At 38.7% G+C, this 16,362-nt stretch overlaps 1 pseudogene; it reads right to left on the bottom strand.

Moving 5' to 3' along the window:
• Positions 1-7,878: 7,878 nt before the first annotated feature.
• On the bottom strand, positions 7,879-8,508 carry LOC147423083 (uncharacterized; annotated as a pseudogene).
• Positions 8,509-16,362: the final 7,854 nt, after the last annotated feature.

Here is a 16,362-nt window from a genome sequence, read left to right on the forward strand (position 1 = left end):
GTTGAAGATGACACGTTTAAAACAATATTGCGATAAAAAGATATCTAATTAGACTATCTTCTCTTGATTCGTATACATAGAAGAACTCAACCATGAGCAAGCTAGAGGAGCCAAACCAATCTACCAACGATCGCTAGCTCATAGTGGACAAGTCGACACTCAAGGGGGAGCCCCTCACTCTCAAGGAGTGCAGAAAGCTATGTCTTGGCTACTTCATACAACAACAACTCTTTCAAATCAATGGAAACATAAAGGAGACATCTCATTTGAAGCTATCAGATTTGCAACACACAGACCTTGTGAGGGTGTTGTTGTAGAGATTCATTCATCAAGAGAGCACTCTCCCCAACAATAACCAAGTAGCCATCTACTCCATTCAACAATGTTGTGTGTGGTACATACTAGGCAAGAGGATTGATTGGAGTGATTGTTACGACACTATAGGTGGTGGTTGTGGACGCATCACCCACAAGGTTGTTGCATGCAACAAAAATAACCCTATGCCTCCTCACAAACGGACCCAGTGTCCTTCTTCCCAAAGAGCAAGCAGCATCGACACAATTTGCAAGGCAAGGACAAGACGTTGCAAGTCAAGTGAAGACACCAAATATGTTGTGTGCATGCATATTCAAACTGGAGATTTAGGTGCATGATATAGAGGAGAAATTGGCCGCCTAGTAGGGCCACAAACGCGAGATACTTGGAGAAGTATGGCCCTCTAGTGGAAGAGCAGCAACATGGGCCACTCAGATCATGTTCATAAGGGACTGATGAGTTTTGTTTAAATGACGTAATGGATGATTTCACTACAACCATGGATTGATCATCGTACTTACAGCTACATCACAAGTTTTTGTAAATCACAATGGAGAGTTATGATGCATCTATAAATTTGCAATAACCAACTCATAAATGGACACTCTTCTGGGTCTTGACTCTGTCTAACCTTGCGAGTAGTTTATAGCTAGTTGACAAAATGAGAAACTGTGTATATTACATGAAATTAGGCAGGTCATTTGATGTTGTAATCTTACAAGTTGTTTGTCAAAACTAAGATTCCTCTTTACATGTGGGGGTTGAGTGATCATAAATACAAAATCAAGATTCCTCTTTACAATATGTGGGCTTAAGCATCACATATATACAAGCAGAAGGTTGGAAGTCACTTCCTGAGCCGCTTTTTTGCTTTCATCTTTTTTGTGAGCAAGAAGCCCAAACAGGGGTATGTTTGTTGGGTGGCAAAATTGGGCTTTGTGTTAACATAAACGTTGTATCTCTCTGTACAAGTCAGAATTGAAATCCCTCTGCTTGAGAGAGAACCTCAAGAATCTTCGCCATTTTCAAACATTGGCACCATATCATCCACTTCCTACATATCAGAGCAGTCCAAGCTTACTTCCACTCTACCTCATCATCTTTGTTAGCTTCCTCTACTGCTACTTTGCATGTTTGAAATACACCAAAATCTTATTGAGCTGCTCTTGTTGCAATGTCATGAGGCTTATCTATAAACTGCATGTTGCAAAAAAAAAAAAGAATATGTCGTGCGTTTAGGATGCAGTCTACTCCTCTTCTTTGAGTGCACAAAGTATAATCTGTCTAGTCTTACTACCTTGAAGCAATCTCAATTCTACTTATTAGACCAAGTCTACTAGAATGTCCAATAAGTTGATTAGATCCTAGTAGAGATTCTCCCAATAATCCTTCTCATTTCTTGTGATTACTCTACCAAGCTATTGCAATGTATACTGCAATCTCAACACCATATTCAAAATATCCCACTAGCATAATGGAGGCTATCATTGACAAGACTCCCATCAAACCCATCCATTGTTAGTAAGATTCAAAGAGATCCATGAAAGAAATTGTTAGTTCTTACCAATTGCATCAACACAATGGATTCGTGGCACAATATGATCTAACTACAATCAACAAGAAAGTGACAGGAATTTAAAACTTGATTGCTCCCAAATTCAAAATGAGTTTGCAAACAGATAATGTAATAGCTGGGCTTTTATGGTTCAATCATGCTTGGAAAGAGATTGATGATCAATTCAACTCTTCATTGTCCATTACTTCCTGAAGCTCCTCATTTATCAAGTCTATGCCGAGAGCGAGAGTGGGCCGTAGAGCTATCCATGGTTGAGGCTCTACAAGAGGCTCAATGTCTAGCTCTAAATTGAGATCCTTTATCTCATCAAACACCGCCTCATTGTCGCTCTCTTCCCCTTCTTGGTAGTCATGTTATGCTAATGATGTGAGCAGATGGGGCTCTGTAGAGGTGGAGTCATCCTCTTGTTGACCTACTTGATCTGCCTCCTTATTGGTGATGTCAGACACCCGTCCTCCTCGAGGATTGATAGACACAACCTACCTCCATGGACTACAAGAATCTAGCGTAGCATAGAAGAAAGACTGCTCACAGTGTGTCGATAATAAATATTGTTTTTGTGTTGTCCGTAATGGCTTTAAAGAATCATTTGGCCAAAAACCAAAAGTCTCTTATCTCATTGTGGCTCCAACCCCTTTGTTATTAGCACGAAACTAATGAACCTTCAATACAACCTATTAACGTACAAGATTTATAAAATTTTAGAAGAATATCTAAAGCTAAGAATGTCAATTACTATTATCAGACATTACCATTACAGTAGTATAGATTATAAATATTGACCATGGTTTTTACATAACCTAGCTCATCTTCAATAAGATTTGTGTTTACACATGATTGTTGCCTAAATGATGAGACAATGCAAGAATCCTGAGTTTGATGTAGTTTATCAATTATGTCGCCTCAAAGATGTTTCCCATAGACTCACACATTTATGTGCACATGTACCTAAAAGTGAAAAAATCAAGTACTGAACTTTAAGAAGCAAAACTAGAATTACATATAGCTCAATATAAATATATGAGAGAAAGAAATTTTACCTCTCTATCACAACCAACTCCAATCTCTCTCTGATTATTGATGATGTCTTCCCCTTCCATAATTCCATCTATTATATAATCAGATAACCAAAAAAGAATTGATGGAGGTTATGTCTTGTTTGATTTTTCCTCGGGGGTTCATCGTACATCACCCCCCTATATAGCGTGCATTCGTGGGGTATTAAAACCCCCCCTCTTATATCATGTATGAATGAATAAAATGACCCCTTATTTTAGGATTTTTTTCAAAATTGAATATAAAAACCCCTTATTTTAATATATCCCTGTTAAATTGCATAAAAGGTTTGCATTTTAAAACCCTTCATTTTGAACTCACATTATACATTAGCATGACTACATAGTGCACCTCTTGAGGATTTTGCACCCCTTGGTCTTCCTTACTGGTTGCAAATTACTTAACGGTACTCTTCAACAAATTTATTTAAACACTATGAGTTGTAAAAAACAAACGTGGACAAGTTTGCTTGTTGCTTGTATGAGACATTAAAAGGAATGCTCTTGCCACATAACACATCACGTGAAAATGTAGTAGGTTCATCTACTATCCACCCATGGGGACAACCCTCATCAACAGCTCAAGATACTCAGCAAGTAGTACATGAACTCTCTAATCATCCACCCCTCATACATTCAACCCCCTGGAGTCGGCTCTTTGGCTAACAGCTTAACAAGACCCTTAAAAACTCCCATTAATATGAGTGCTAATTACACGTGCAATATCTATCTCATTCACGAAATGGATAAGTACATAGACTTGAATATCAAAAGAAGAAGTTGATAGCTCCTTCTCCACTAATAGAGGAGCTCAATGTGTCCCTTCGTTCTTGATCATGCTTATTGTCTTCATCGCTTGCAAGCTCTAACTCTAGATCAATGATAGTCCCTTTTGTCCACTTTTTGTACCGATCCATAAGCATCATTAGTACTATATATTTTTCATTTTTTAGCTTTGCATTAAAATATCTAGCTTCTATTCTTTGGCATAGTAACTGATCTTTAGGCAAGAATTGTCTATGCCAAAGATATATGTTTTTGTTGAGATGCTTACTATGTCTAGATTTTAACCAATTTCCAAATAAGAGAAAAGATTTATAACCCATGGTTGAACACCATGCATCCATAGAAAAATGTTTAGCATGAATGCGAAAACTTAAATTGAAATGAAAATACATCTGCAGGTATCACGATAGCTTATTTGCATAGAATCTATAGCCAAGAAAGTCGTGTATAGTCTATGCTGGAATTCCAGAAACTTAAAATCTTCTTTCGAGGTCTTGTCTTGAAATGTCGAGCGCATCTATGCCTCTCCATAACTCTAGGACATTCTCAATAATAGGAGCCAAATAGTCATTAAGGTCTTTAACTTAGCATTTTTTTTAAGATTATCAGAGGCAAAACGAGGTGTTGTTTCTTAAAGAAAATAAATGGTGGTAAGTTGTAGTTAACAAGTGGTACTAGTCAAGTAGACCTTTTATTGGAACTCATGGAGGATGTATCCACACCATCCAAGCCAACACCCATCTTAATATGTCGCAGCTCTTGTTCAAAGTCCGGCCACTTTGAATTGATATGCTTGAAGGCAAAACAATTCGAGGAAATTTGCATAATCCCATCTTTACTTGCATTCTTTGCTCCCAAATCCTTAAGTCTTGCTAACTCTAGGGTCCAAAATTTAAATTGTATATAGTGAGCCAACAATGGAGAATGTTGAAGCACCTTACAAGGGATCTTTCTGATGTATCTTTATAACAAGACGTTTCACATTTTTGACATCTCTCCTCGTTCTTATATTTGTCTCTATACAATATACAATCATGGGGACATGTGTGTACTGTGTTGTAGTCGAGTCCAAGCTTGGTCATCATCTTCTTCACCTCATCTCTTGATGTGGGAAGGACATTGAAGGTAAAAACTCTTGCAATAATAGCTTGCAACATTTCAAGGACACATCACTCTTAGATTTTATGAAATAATGCAATTAACATTGACATCTACGTTGCATGATTCGTTATTCGACATTCGTTTTCTGCGTGAATAATGGTCGATTAATACGTTCTAAAGATTTATTCGTGTGTATTATTTGCTGCCACATCAGCTTTTTCCAAAAAAATATTTTATGGCTTACATATCGATCGAAAGCCTATCGATCGATATAGTAGTAGTATATAAAGCCCAAATTTGCGTGGCTTAGCTACAATTACCTTCACCAAAGTGTCAGGTTATCTCCAACATAGAAAGGTTGAGTTTTTAAGAAAATATTATTTTTAATGTTTATACATTAAGAATAAAATAATTATATAGATTTAAATCACATATAATTCTTAACAATAGAAGTTATATTTTAACTCTATTGCTAAGTTTAAATAAATTCCTCTAAGCAATAGAGACTATACTTTAGCTCTACTTGTTTAAGAATAGATAAATAAATAATTGTACGCATTAGAGGCTACTTTTCTATTGCAAATGTATAATTCTCAACATTAGAAGCTATACTCTTAGCTCTATTTGTTTTAGAATAGATAATAAAAGTGATATTTGATAGTTAAAATCTATCATAGCTATAATATGTGCACAAATAATAGTGTTAGTTCATACATTTTGGAACATATACACATACATGTAGGATCTTTTGGTTGTCATGAACAAATGTTCCTACCTCCATATAGACATAGAATAGGTCCACTTAGTGCCTTTTGGTTGTTATGAGATGATTCTCTTACTTCCAAGTGAGGTTTAAGGTATGAAGTAGGATTCACTTGGTTGTTATCGAGCTTATGCTCTTACCTCTAACTGAATATGGTGGATTACCTATAGAATTCACTAGGTTGTGATCGAGCGAAAGCTCTTACCTCTTAGTGAATATTAGTCATGCATAGTACTTGGGAATCACATGGATGTTATCGAGCTCATGCACTTACCTCTATATTGATATAGAAATTAGAGACCTCAGTTATTTTAGGGTCGATTAGTTGTGTTTGAGCAGTAGCTCCTACCTCCAAGAGACATAGATAGTGGAATGTGAGATGACCCCATCGCTCATTTAGGTTCTCTTGAGCAAACACTCTTTACCACCTAGTAGCCAAAATTGATATATCCAGTGGTGATCTTCCCTAAAATATTATCTTAACACTATTCATTTTAATTTAGCAAATCATATCTATAACCTTTTATCTTTCTCATTGCGCTATTATGGTGAAAAATTATAATCATAATGTATCTATTGATTGTAGGATATATTTTGTTGAAGTCAAAAAAGCATGGTGCGAGGAAAAGAGTGGTCGTATATGGAGGAAAAAGAGAGAGGCAAAATAATTTCGTTTTTGGAATGCAAACATTGTGGGCATAAAGTGCCACACAACGCAACTCACATCAAAGAACATTTATTCGGCACTAATCCCAATGTGAAAGAATGTGGAGCACCACCTAACGACATATGGGTCCATTTTGGAGGGTATGTAAAGAAATGCAAACAGGCAGGACTTCTTCCTAAGAGACAGAAGGGTATGACAGGTGCGTCATCTATCAACATAGAAGAAGTGAGTGTGGATCAAGAAGACATGCCAGCTAACCAAGGACCTTCCATGTGATAGATGGCGAAATGTAAACATCTTTTCATGATAATGTATCTCACTTTTTCTCATTGTAGCTCCCTATTGAGCTATATATCTCACTTTTTTGATTTAGTAGCAATAAAGTCAAGTATTGAAGAGAATTCGCATAAACATAAGGATATTGCTTGGCAATCAAATACAAAGACATTGCTTGACTCTCAACAAAGTCATCAGTTATCAACTCCAAAACAAATTCATTGCCATAAACATAGAGAGAATACAATGCTCTCCTCTCTGAGGATGTGTTAAGATTCTTCATGATCGAGCTCACCGTCGACATTGGGAGGAGCGTATGGGGCTACCATTTCCTGTCGAATCACACGACAATAAATAATTAGATCAAAAAAATAGATACACGTTGATTAAAAAACTACAATCAATGGTACAATCAATGTTAACATTCACACAATTTTAGAATTTACATCTCTCTCATCAATTTGGCAACATCAATGTAATAAAATAGCATGAAATTTCAATCAATGGACATGAGACAAGACAAAACTGTATCATTGCAAAGTATAGACATGCTTTCAAATTACAAGGTATGATTTCAAATTTCAATCATTGGATGGTCTCAAGCGTGCACTATCTGGGAGTGTGCGACCAACACACTTGATGCCTTGTAACTTGCTGAGGAAATCATGTGAGGACTTGCGCTGGGTGGGATTGGTAGATACACAAGTGTGAAAGACTTCCTGAAAGCGTCTGAGGAAATCAATATAATTATTGTCATCATCCTTAGGTAAATATCTAAGGAGTTCTTGAATGTATTTACAAAGGGAGTAGATATCTTGGCTGCACGTGAAGACTGGAGGATTTGTCGATATACATTCGGGAGCCACCCACCAATATCGCTTGCTCCAGGCTTCCCTTGTCAATGAAAGAAGATCTAGAAACTTTGGAAATGTGTTCTCTGTGGGGAACAAGGTTACACTACCCCAATCACATACGCCACATATACTCCAGCCCATCTAGAATGCAGCAAAATATTACTCCCATGAACATCATTGTGAGTGTTGTTATTCGCGTGCAAAAAGATGAAGGTTCAGAGCAATCCATTAATGATAGGCCATATATTCTTCTTGACGCCTTCAACGGTCCCCTCGGGGTCTCTGAAACCCTTGCTCATGGCCACATTCTTCCCCTTCTTTTGGAGTCTCTCTAGCCAGTGGTCGAGGTTTCCACCATTCCACATCTTGAAGATGAGGATGGGTGCTCACATGGCATGTCTCACCAATCCCAGAGAAGCAATGATTCCACTATGAGTGATATTCATAATTGTGGCTTCATGCAGTGCTATGTCATTGGCACTCTTCTAGCCATCACCCTTGATTAGCTTGCCAACATAAAATTCATCTGTGAAGGTTTCATGGTTGACTTTCACCTTCGTGACCATGCCGTATCTACCTTCTCCAATGCTTGCCATTTGTGGAAATTCAATGCAATCCATGCGCATGATGATGAGGTTGCATGGGTCTAAACTTCCCATGTCGGGCGGCATTGGATCATTGCTAGAGATTGGTACTTCTGAAGCAGCAGGCACTTCGGGTACATCCTTGGGCTCTTCTTTGATCCTTGGTCTCTTTCCCTGTTGCTTCATGCTTCTATAAAGGACCTCTACTTCCTTCATGCGGTCCATGAAGCCAGACTTCCCTTTACTTTGCTTGTCAAGGGTTTCTACAACTCTGCAAACTTGCCCTATGATTCGACTCACGTCATGGTCCAACTGACCACCTGTAAGGACTTCAATACCACCTGAAGCACCACAAAATTTTGCAACTAGTTCTGCATATGTAGCACTACATAACTCATCCAAAAATGATTTGTATGAGGACTCTTGTAAGACTTCCTAGAGGCGATCACTTCGTAATCCATAAAGATGAGTGCATACGAATTCTTTGACATATTTGCGCTCAACTTTTGTTATCTTGCCTGTAGTACCCATGATGTGCGTAGAAGCTAAAAATAAAAAATAAAAATCAAAACTTCTCAGCAGTATAAGTGACATGTAATACAACACATTCTAGTCATTCTTTACAACACAACCATTGGGCAATCACCCTAAACCCTAAACCCTAAACCACAGGTTTACATGAATGTAATTTATGATTAATATACACAAGAACATGCACACAATTATGCATGATGTTAGTTATTATTTTTCATACCATAAAGAAATATGTTATGATTTTTCGAATCAAAAACCTCGCATGTATGAGACATTATCAATAGGAATGTGACGAAGTCATAGAAATACGCATTATTTTACAAATTACAAAGATTAATGTAAAATATGGTGTCACGTGTGTATCCTTCTCATTGTAAGGATCTAAGCAAGTCCTAAGCACCAGATGCAGGGGTTTTATTCCCGTTGTAAGAGCAAAGGATAAACATTCGATCCAAACGCCTAGAACGATTACACTATAAAAATCAGTAGCTCATCAGATAATGGTTTTTTTCTCACAAATTGTGTCTGAAAGAAACTCCTCCCATTGTAAAAATTGAAGATCGTGGCGTGGGGAGTAGTTTAAAGATTACACTTTTCTCATTATACAGATCTACAATGTAGATCTACGAATCATGTGGTCCATGACTACGTATATTGAAAAGTGTATAGCTTAAAGACTCACTAGATAAAAAATTTATTCGCACAGATCGTGTCTAGGAGTATCTTCTTCCGTTGTAAGAACCAAGGCTCAGACACAGGAAGAAGTATGTTTTTTGTAAGCTCACATTTCATTGGAACTTATTTTACCTAAAGCATCGTACAAGTGAGAGTGTCATGAGACATATCAAACAAATATACATGCTATCTAATGGTCTCCTAAAACACCCTACAAAGTATGAGTGCCGACAAGCATATCAAAACAATATACGGTGTTATCTAAATTCCTATAACATTGACTCAAGTAAGAGTGTTGCAAAGCATATCACAACAAGAGTCAATGTTTTCTATTTTTTTAATTACTATGGAAGTAAGATATAAAATCAGACAAGCCATAGTAGTTTCTATATCCTAAATTTTAAATCTATTATGTGACTAAGAGGTCCTGAAGGTGTATCAGAGACACGTACATTAATATATCACATGAAAGTAAAATTTAAATTATTCGCGTATAAAAACACGAATTTGAAGAGAAAAGATGCTTACCAGTATGCGAAGCTGGCCTGCTCGAGAGTATGAGGTAGAGAGTGTGAGCTGTAGACGACTAGAAAGCTCCAAAATTGGTATCGATCAAAAACGTATCGAACAACGATGCACAGTTTTTTAAATATAAATCTAGTGTATCAATCGATACTCTGTCGATCGATATTGTATCGTTCGATATGCTATCGATCGATAGATTATAAATTATTTGAAAATACCTCGTATTTTATGATAATACGCGAATAATGACGAGTTATTCGATATAAATTACATTATTCTGTCGAATAAATGCAACGCAGATTGACATAGGAGAATTTGCTTACTTTAATAGTGTTGAACTGATGCATTACTCCAAGGATAATGATTTTGGAGGTTCAAAATAAGTAAACTCATGTTTAATTGTGATAATTTTGAGCCTTCATAAATTTGTTGAAGTACTTCAACTCTAAGGAAGCTTTATTCATCACCCACATCATCTTCTTCATTCCAATCATTAATATATTCATCCATGTCATCATCGCCATTGACAACTTCATGCACTTTGTCAAATCCGTGCCATGTAGTTTGTTTAATTTGTCATAACTTTTTGGATGACTCTTGCAAAGAAGTTTCATGCACTCAAATGGCATACGAGAGATGCCATGAGAGGGTAGATACATATCATTCTTAATATCATAAGCTAGAACCTATCATACCCACACAAATATGAGTATTAAATACGCAAGGAACATGCTTGATATATCTATAAAAAACATTCATCATTAAACACAAAGACAATTTGATTAAGCATGAATCTCATTATTATCAAATGTAGATGTAGAGATTTAAGAAGTTGAAAAATCCAAAAGGACATGATTCATGCATTTATATATGAAGAGTTGAATGACTACATATAGCAATGGACGAGCCAAGAAGAAAAGACCATTCTAAGAGGAATGAATCATCTAAATTTCAGTCTAAAGTTAGAGATGCTTTTGGAAGCCTACAGAATCAATAATTTTTCAATAGTTCATCTTCGACGCGTAATGATCTAATGGCATTGACAAGAATATATCTTGGAACATCACTACTCATGTATCCTCGTTTTGATCAATTTTCCATGCCTCAAATGTGCAATTGGTTCTTGCGCTCCTTTCTCAATACTATTAATTAAACCTGCTATGTTTCCTTGTGTGTATGTCTTTTCATCTACATAAAGTCTATGTCCTTGAGTGTTAGACAAGGGGAACTAGAACCTAGGAGTCCCCATCCACTATATAGCATGGCTCCTAGCCCTTTGCACTAGTTGGACTCCCTTTCCACACTGCCTAGCCCGGCGTTGCCCTTGTCTAGTCCGGCCTTGCCGTTGTCTTGACATTACTCCCCCCTTAAAGAAGAGTTTTCGTCTTCGAAAACAAAAGTGGGGAACTTCTTCTTAAGAACACTAATGTTTTCCCAAGTGTCACCTTCCTCAGGTCGGTCTTTCCACTTGATTAAGGCTTGTTGACGTACATGATGACTCGACATAACTCATGATAGTCGAGAACAAGTTTAGGTTCATGCGGTAAGGTAGGAGGTTCAACGAAATCAACCAAAATCTGTTGGCCAATGACATTGTCATCCCCATGTAACCGCTTACGTAAACGGCTTACATGAAACACCGGATGAATACGAGAATGTATAGGTAGCAATAATTTGTAGGCACGATCACCTACTCGCTTGAGTATTTTGAAAGGCCTACAATACCGGGGAGATAATTTAGGTGTTGGCCCAGTTTTCAGACTTTCTGAATGTTCTGGCACACATAAAAATACTTCCTCCCCTTCCTCGAAGGTAACTTGCCGATGTTTCTCGTCAGCATACTTCTTATACCGATCATGCGCTTGTCGGACATTCTGATGAGCGAGTTTCAGCATATCCATGTGGTCTTGGAGAAAATCCTTAACCTGTTGGAGCTTTTCGGTTGCCAACCCCACCGTAATAGGTGACCTAGGTTGAAACCCATACATGAGCATGAAAGGACTAAATCCAGTTGTGACATGCTTAGCACTATTGTAGGCAAACTTGAGAATAGATAAGTATTCTTCTCAGTGTGACTGTTTTTTGTTGACGTATGCTCTTAGCATATCCTCTAGCACTTGGTTAACTCGTTCAGTCTGACCATTTGTTTCTGGATGATCGGCTGTACTGAGGTTCAGTTGTGTACGTAATTGTTTAAACACAGTCCTCCAAAAGTGACTGTTAAACTTGGGATCACGATCACTAACAATGTTACTTGGCAAACCATACAACTTGTATAGATTGTCCACAAATAACTTGGCTAATTTTGGTGCCTTAACCGTTGATTTGGTTGGAATAAACTTACATAGTTTAGTCAACCGGTCTACGACCACCCATACCGAGTCATGACCTCGTACAATGGTTGGTAAACCCACAATAAAGTCCATAGATATACTTTCCCATTTTCCATTGGGAATCTCCAAAGGATGTAAGAGTCCTCCTGCTTTGAAGTGCTCTTCTTTGTTAACTTGACATTTTTGGCAATGCAAGACATAAGCTTGAACAAAGCCACGTATACTTGGCCAGTAAAATTTTCGTCGTATGAGAGCATAAGTTTTTCTAATACCTGGGTGCCCTGCACTTGGACTATCATGAAATTCATAAAGAATTTGGCGCCGAATGTCTATGTACGTTGGTACACAAACTCTCCCCTTATGGAGTAGGTACCCATTGTCCATGGTGAAACGCTTCCATCGTTGTAGTTCATCACTCGATAGAGGAGAACTAGGCCACGTTACACTACCATCATTGGAGTGAGAAGGATCCCTCATTTGTACATGGCTCCACACTTTGGAATATGCTTCATCATGCTCATATTTGCCTTTGAGAGAATCCAAAAATTCATTACGAAGTTCCGTGAACAAGAGAGAATTGATCTCCGGCATACGACTTAGAGCGTCAACCACCACATTGTATTGACCTTTATGATACCGGAGCTTGCCGTCAAATTCCTGAAGAATCTCGGCCCACCTGGCTTTCCGACCCTTCAAATCCGTTTGTTGTGTAAACCATTTGATGCTTTCATGGTCAAACACAATCTCAAACTGAGCATCATACAGATAATGCCACCATGTTTCTAAGACAGACACTATTGCATAGAGTTCAGGCTCATAAGCAGAGTAGTTCTGTTGAGATGCATCAAGCTTCTTGCTTTCAAATGCAGTTGGCCGTCCGTCTTGTAACAGGACTGCTCCAATAGCACGGTTACTGACATCCATTTCCAAAACGAATGGTTTCAAGGGATCTACAATATCTAGTCTAGGAGCTGTAGCTAATGCATCATTGAGTGTATCGAAACTGTGTTGTTGAGCGGGTCCCCACTGAAAAGCTTTGCCTTTGCTTTTCAGTTGATCCATCATGGAAAAGGAATATTAGCATAGTTTTTAATGAACCTGCGGTAAAAACCTGCAAATCCTAAAAAAATATGTAACTCTTCCAGATTTTTAGGAGAAGGCCATTGCTGGATTGTATCCACTTTGGATTGATCCATATATAGCCCATTAGCTGAAATAACATGCCCCAGATAGTGAATTTCTTCTTTTAGAAAATCACACTTAGATTCCTTGGCATATAATTTATTTGTTCGTAACAACTCAAACACCTGCGTGAGATGTTGTAAGTGTTCGTCTTCAGAAGCATTGTAGACTAGAATGTCATTGAGAAAGACGATGACAAATTTGCCCAAGTACGACTTCAAGACACTATCCATAAGTGTCATGAATGTTGCGGGCGCATTGGTTAACCCAAAGGGCATCACCAAGAACTCGTAGTGTCCAAACCTTGTTCGGAATGCAGTTTTGTGTATATCAGCAAGTTGAATACGGACTTGGTGATAACCTGACCGCAAGTCTATTTTTGTAAAAACATGAGCATGAGTGAGTTTGTCAAACAACTCATCCACTCGTGGCAATGGGTACTTGTTCTTAATCGTAACCGCATTTAAGCCACGGTAGTCTACGCACATGCGCATACTGCCGTCTTTTTTCTTCACTAATAGGATAGGAGAAGCCCATGGTGAAGAACTGGGTTGTATAAACCCTCTGCTAAGGTAGTCAGCAAGCTGACGTTCCACCTTAGCAGCTTCAGAGTAACTCATACGGTAGGGTGGTTTATTGACAGGTTTACAGTCTGCAACCACATCGATGCTATATTGCACCGATCGTGTCGATGGTAATCCTGGTGGCAAATCATTAGGAAAAACATCTTGAAACTCTTATAATAACTTTTGTAACTCACTAGCAACGTTTGCTTGTTTGGAAGTAGCCATTGGTGGAAAAGATGAGAGAGAAGCATGCGGCGTTGAGAAATGTTCAACAGATTCAATGTTAGAGAGAAAATGAGACAATGAGTAACACAAGAAAACTTGATCTATTTCATTATAAAAAACGAGCTGCATAAGCTCAGCTGTACATATCAATGGTGAAGAAGGTACATCCTTCTCTCGTAACAACAACACATGTGCGCCATGGGATTCGAATATCAAGCTGTTGTGCTCATAGCTACGCTTCAGTGATGGTCCTAGGCTATGCAACCATTCCCTACCAAGGACCACGTCTGTCCTCTCCATGTTCATAACCTGAGAATCCAAGGATGTGGAGTAACCTTGTACTTCCAACGGACCAGCTCGGACTTGAGTATCCCAGATTTCGGTATCATGTCCATTCATCATTGCTACCTTGTAGTGGTGGGTACTCGGAGTTTGAGGCAATTTGAGTTTTTCACAAATCCGTAATTGATGAAATTGTGAATAGCACCATCATCTACCAAGATTCACACCTTGTGCCCTTGCAGAGATCCGTGCATACGTACTAACTCATGTGGTCCGAAGGTCTGTTGCCACATGGAAGCTGTGAGACAGCATTCATGCACCACCTCGGTGTGTGTTACTTCCACTGTAGAGAATTGTGAGAAAGACTCAAGAGGCAGCAGTTGCACCGTGTGCACTACTTTCTCTTTTCCATGAGCAACAGATTTTCCCTTGGGACAATCCTTTTTTCCGTGACCGCTTTCTAAACATTGAAAACATAATTTCTCTTTCTTAGCTTTATCGAAGTCCTCAAGAGAGAGAGGACCTCTGGACCCCTTGGGTTTTTTAGATGCTTCTGAATTGGATACTATAAATTTTCTTTTATTGTGCCCATATTGTGTGCATGTATTACCATGTGTATTAGCAGACACATGAGTATTATGTGCTTTCTTTTCACCGGGTCATCGTGAATATGTGCTTTCACTATGGCTTCCTCAAGTGTTTTAGGGTCTTGGGTCTTGACGTGCTTCTTAAGCTCTGGTGTCAGACCTTGTATAAATCCATGTACTTGCTGAAAGTTATCTAAGCCTTCCAACTTGAGGATAACATTCCGATAGTGAGATATATATTCAAGTAATGATGGGTATTGGCGCATGGAACACGTGTCCCAAGCCGTCCAATTTGGATCTGCCTCATTTGTAGCAAAAATTCTTTACGAAACATAGCTTCAAAAGCTGCCCAACTTTGTGGTATGATATTCTTCTCCTTGAGAGACATCCACCATTTGTAGGCCTTGCTTTCCAGAGTTAGGCTTGTTTGCAGTGCTCTGACTGCGTCCGGAGTACGCCGTAAGGCGTGAATTCCATCCCACTTGCTGAGAAAGATATTCACTGCATCCTTATTGCGGTCTCGGTCTTCTCCCTTAAAAGTCGGTGGTTTGGTGTTTTTCAACAACTCATCCACCTCTTTTGCATTGAGAGTGTGCAAAGTATCAGCAGTTGGACCTTGTCCTTCATTAGAAGGGCCTTGCCCCTGTGTAGCAATGTGCTCATGCATGTGCGTGTGAGTGGGACCCTTGGACTACTGTTGCATTAATTAAATCACTAATGTGGATAATTTAGTGACATTTTCATTTAAAGATTTAAAATTTCGTTCCATAACTGATATGTGTGTCTGAAGTGCACGAAATTCTTGAATGTCGAGCAATTCATAGTTGTCGTCACCTACCATAGCATCGCGGGCACTCTCCATGAGAGCATCCGGCCGCGAGCCATCATGGGCAGGATTAGGCGTATTTTTCTCAAAATCAAAAGTCATATTGATATCGGAATCCATGGCGACACAGTTCAGTGAAAGGAATAGTCAGAAAAATACATGATATTGAGAGCACTTGCAAAGTTTAATTAGCCTTGCTAATCCCATCGAAGTCGATATTATCCAAGTCGAAATCGATCCAAAATGTTAGCCCTATAGGGAAATCCTTAATCCCGTTGTAGCCGAATCGATTATGGGTAGAATTGCGTTCGACCATAATCGATTTTGAGAAATAACGGCACTTGAACTCCCCTTGAGATGCTTTATTAAATCTCTAATTTTCTGCAACTCATACGCAGAGAATCGGTGTGGGTGTGTGTATTTTTCGGCCCTGCCTTTGATCCCCTTGGATCAATGCTTACCAACTCCCAATATCGGAGCTCCTTGCTTGAGGCGGGATGTGTATCACCCCTAGTGTCAATAAAGGCCTAAGGCCAAAGGCCTAAGGCCTAAAGCCAAAGGCCTTAGGCATTTTTGAATGTGAAATCAAGGCCTCACAATCGCCATGGCCGACAACAGTAGCACGCGAGGAGGTTAGGAGAGAGATGGCG

This window comes from Adiantum capillus-veneris, chromosome 26 (genome assembly GCF_014529385.1).
Source record: "Adiantum capillus-veneris isolate H3 chromosome 26, ASM1452938v2, whole genome shotgun sequence".
Classification (NCBI taxonomy): Eukaryota; Viridiplantae; Streptophyta; class Polypodiopsida; order Polypodiales; family Pteridaceae; genus Adiantum; species Adiantum capillus-veneris.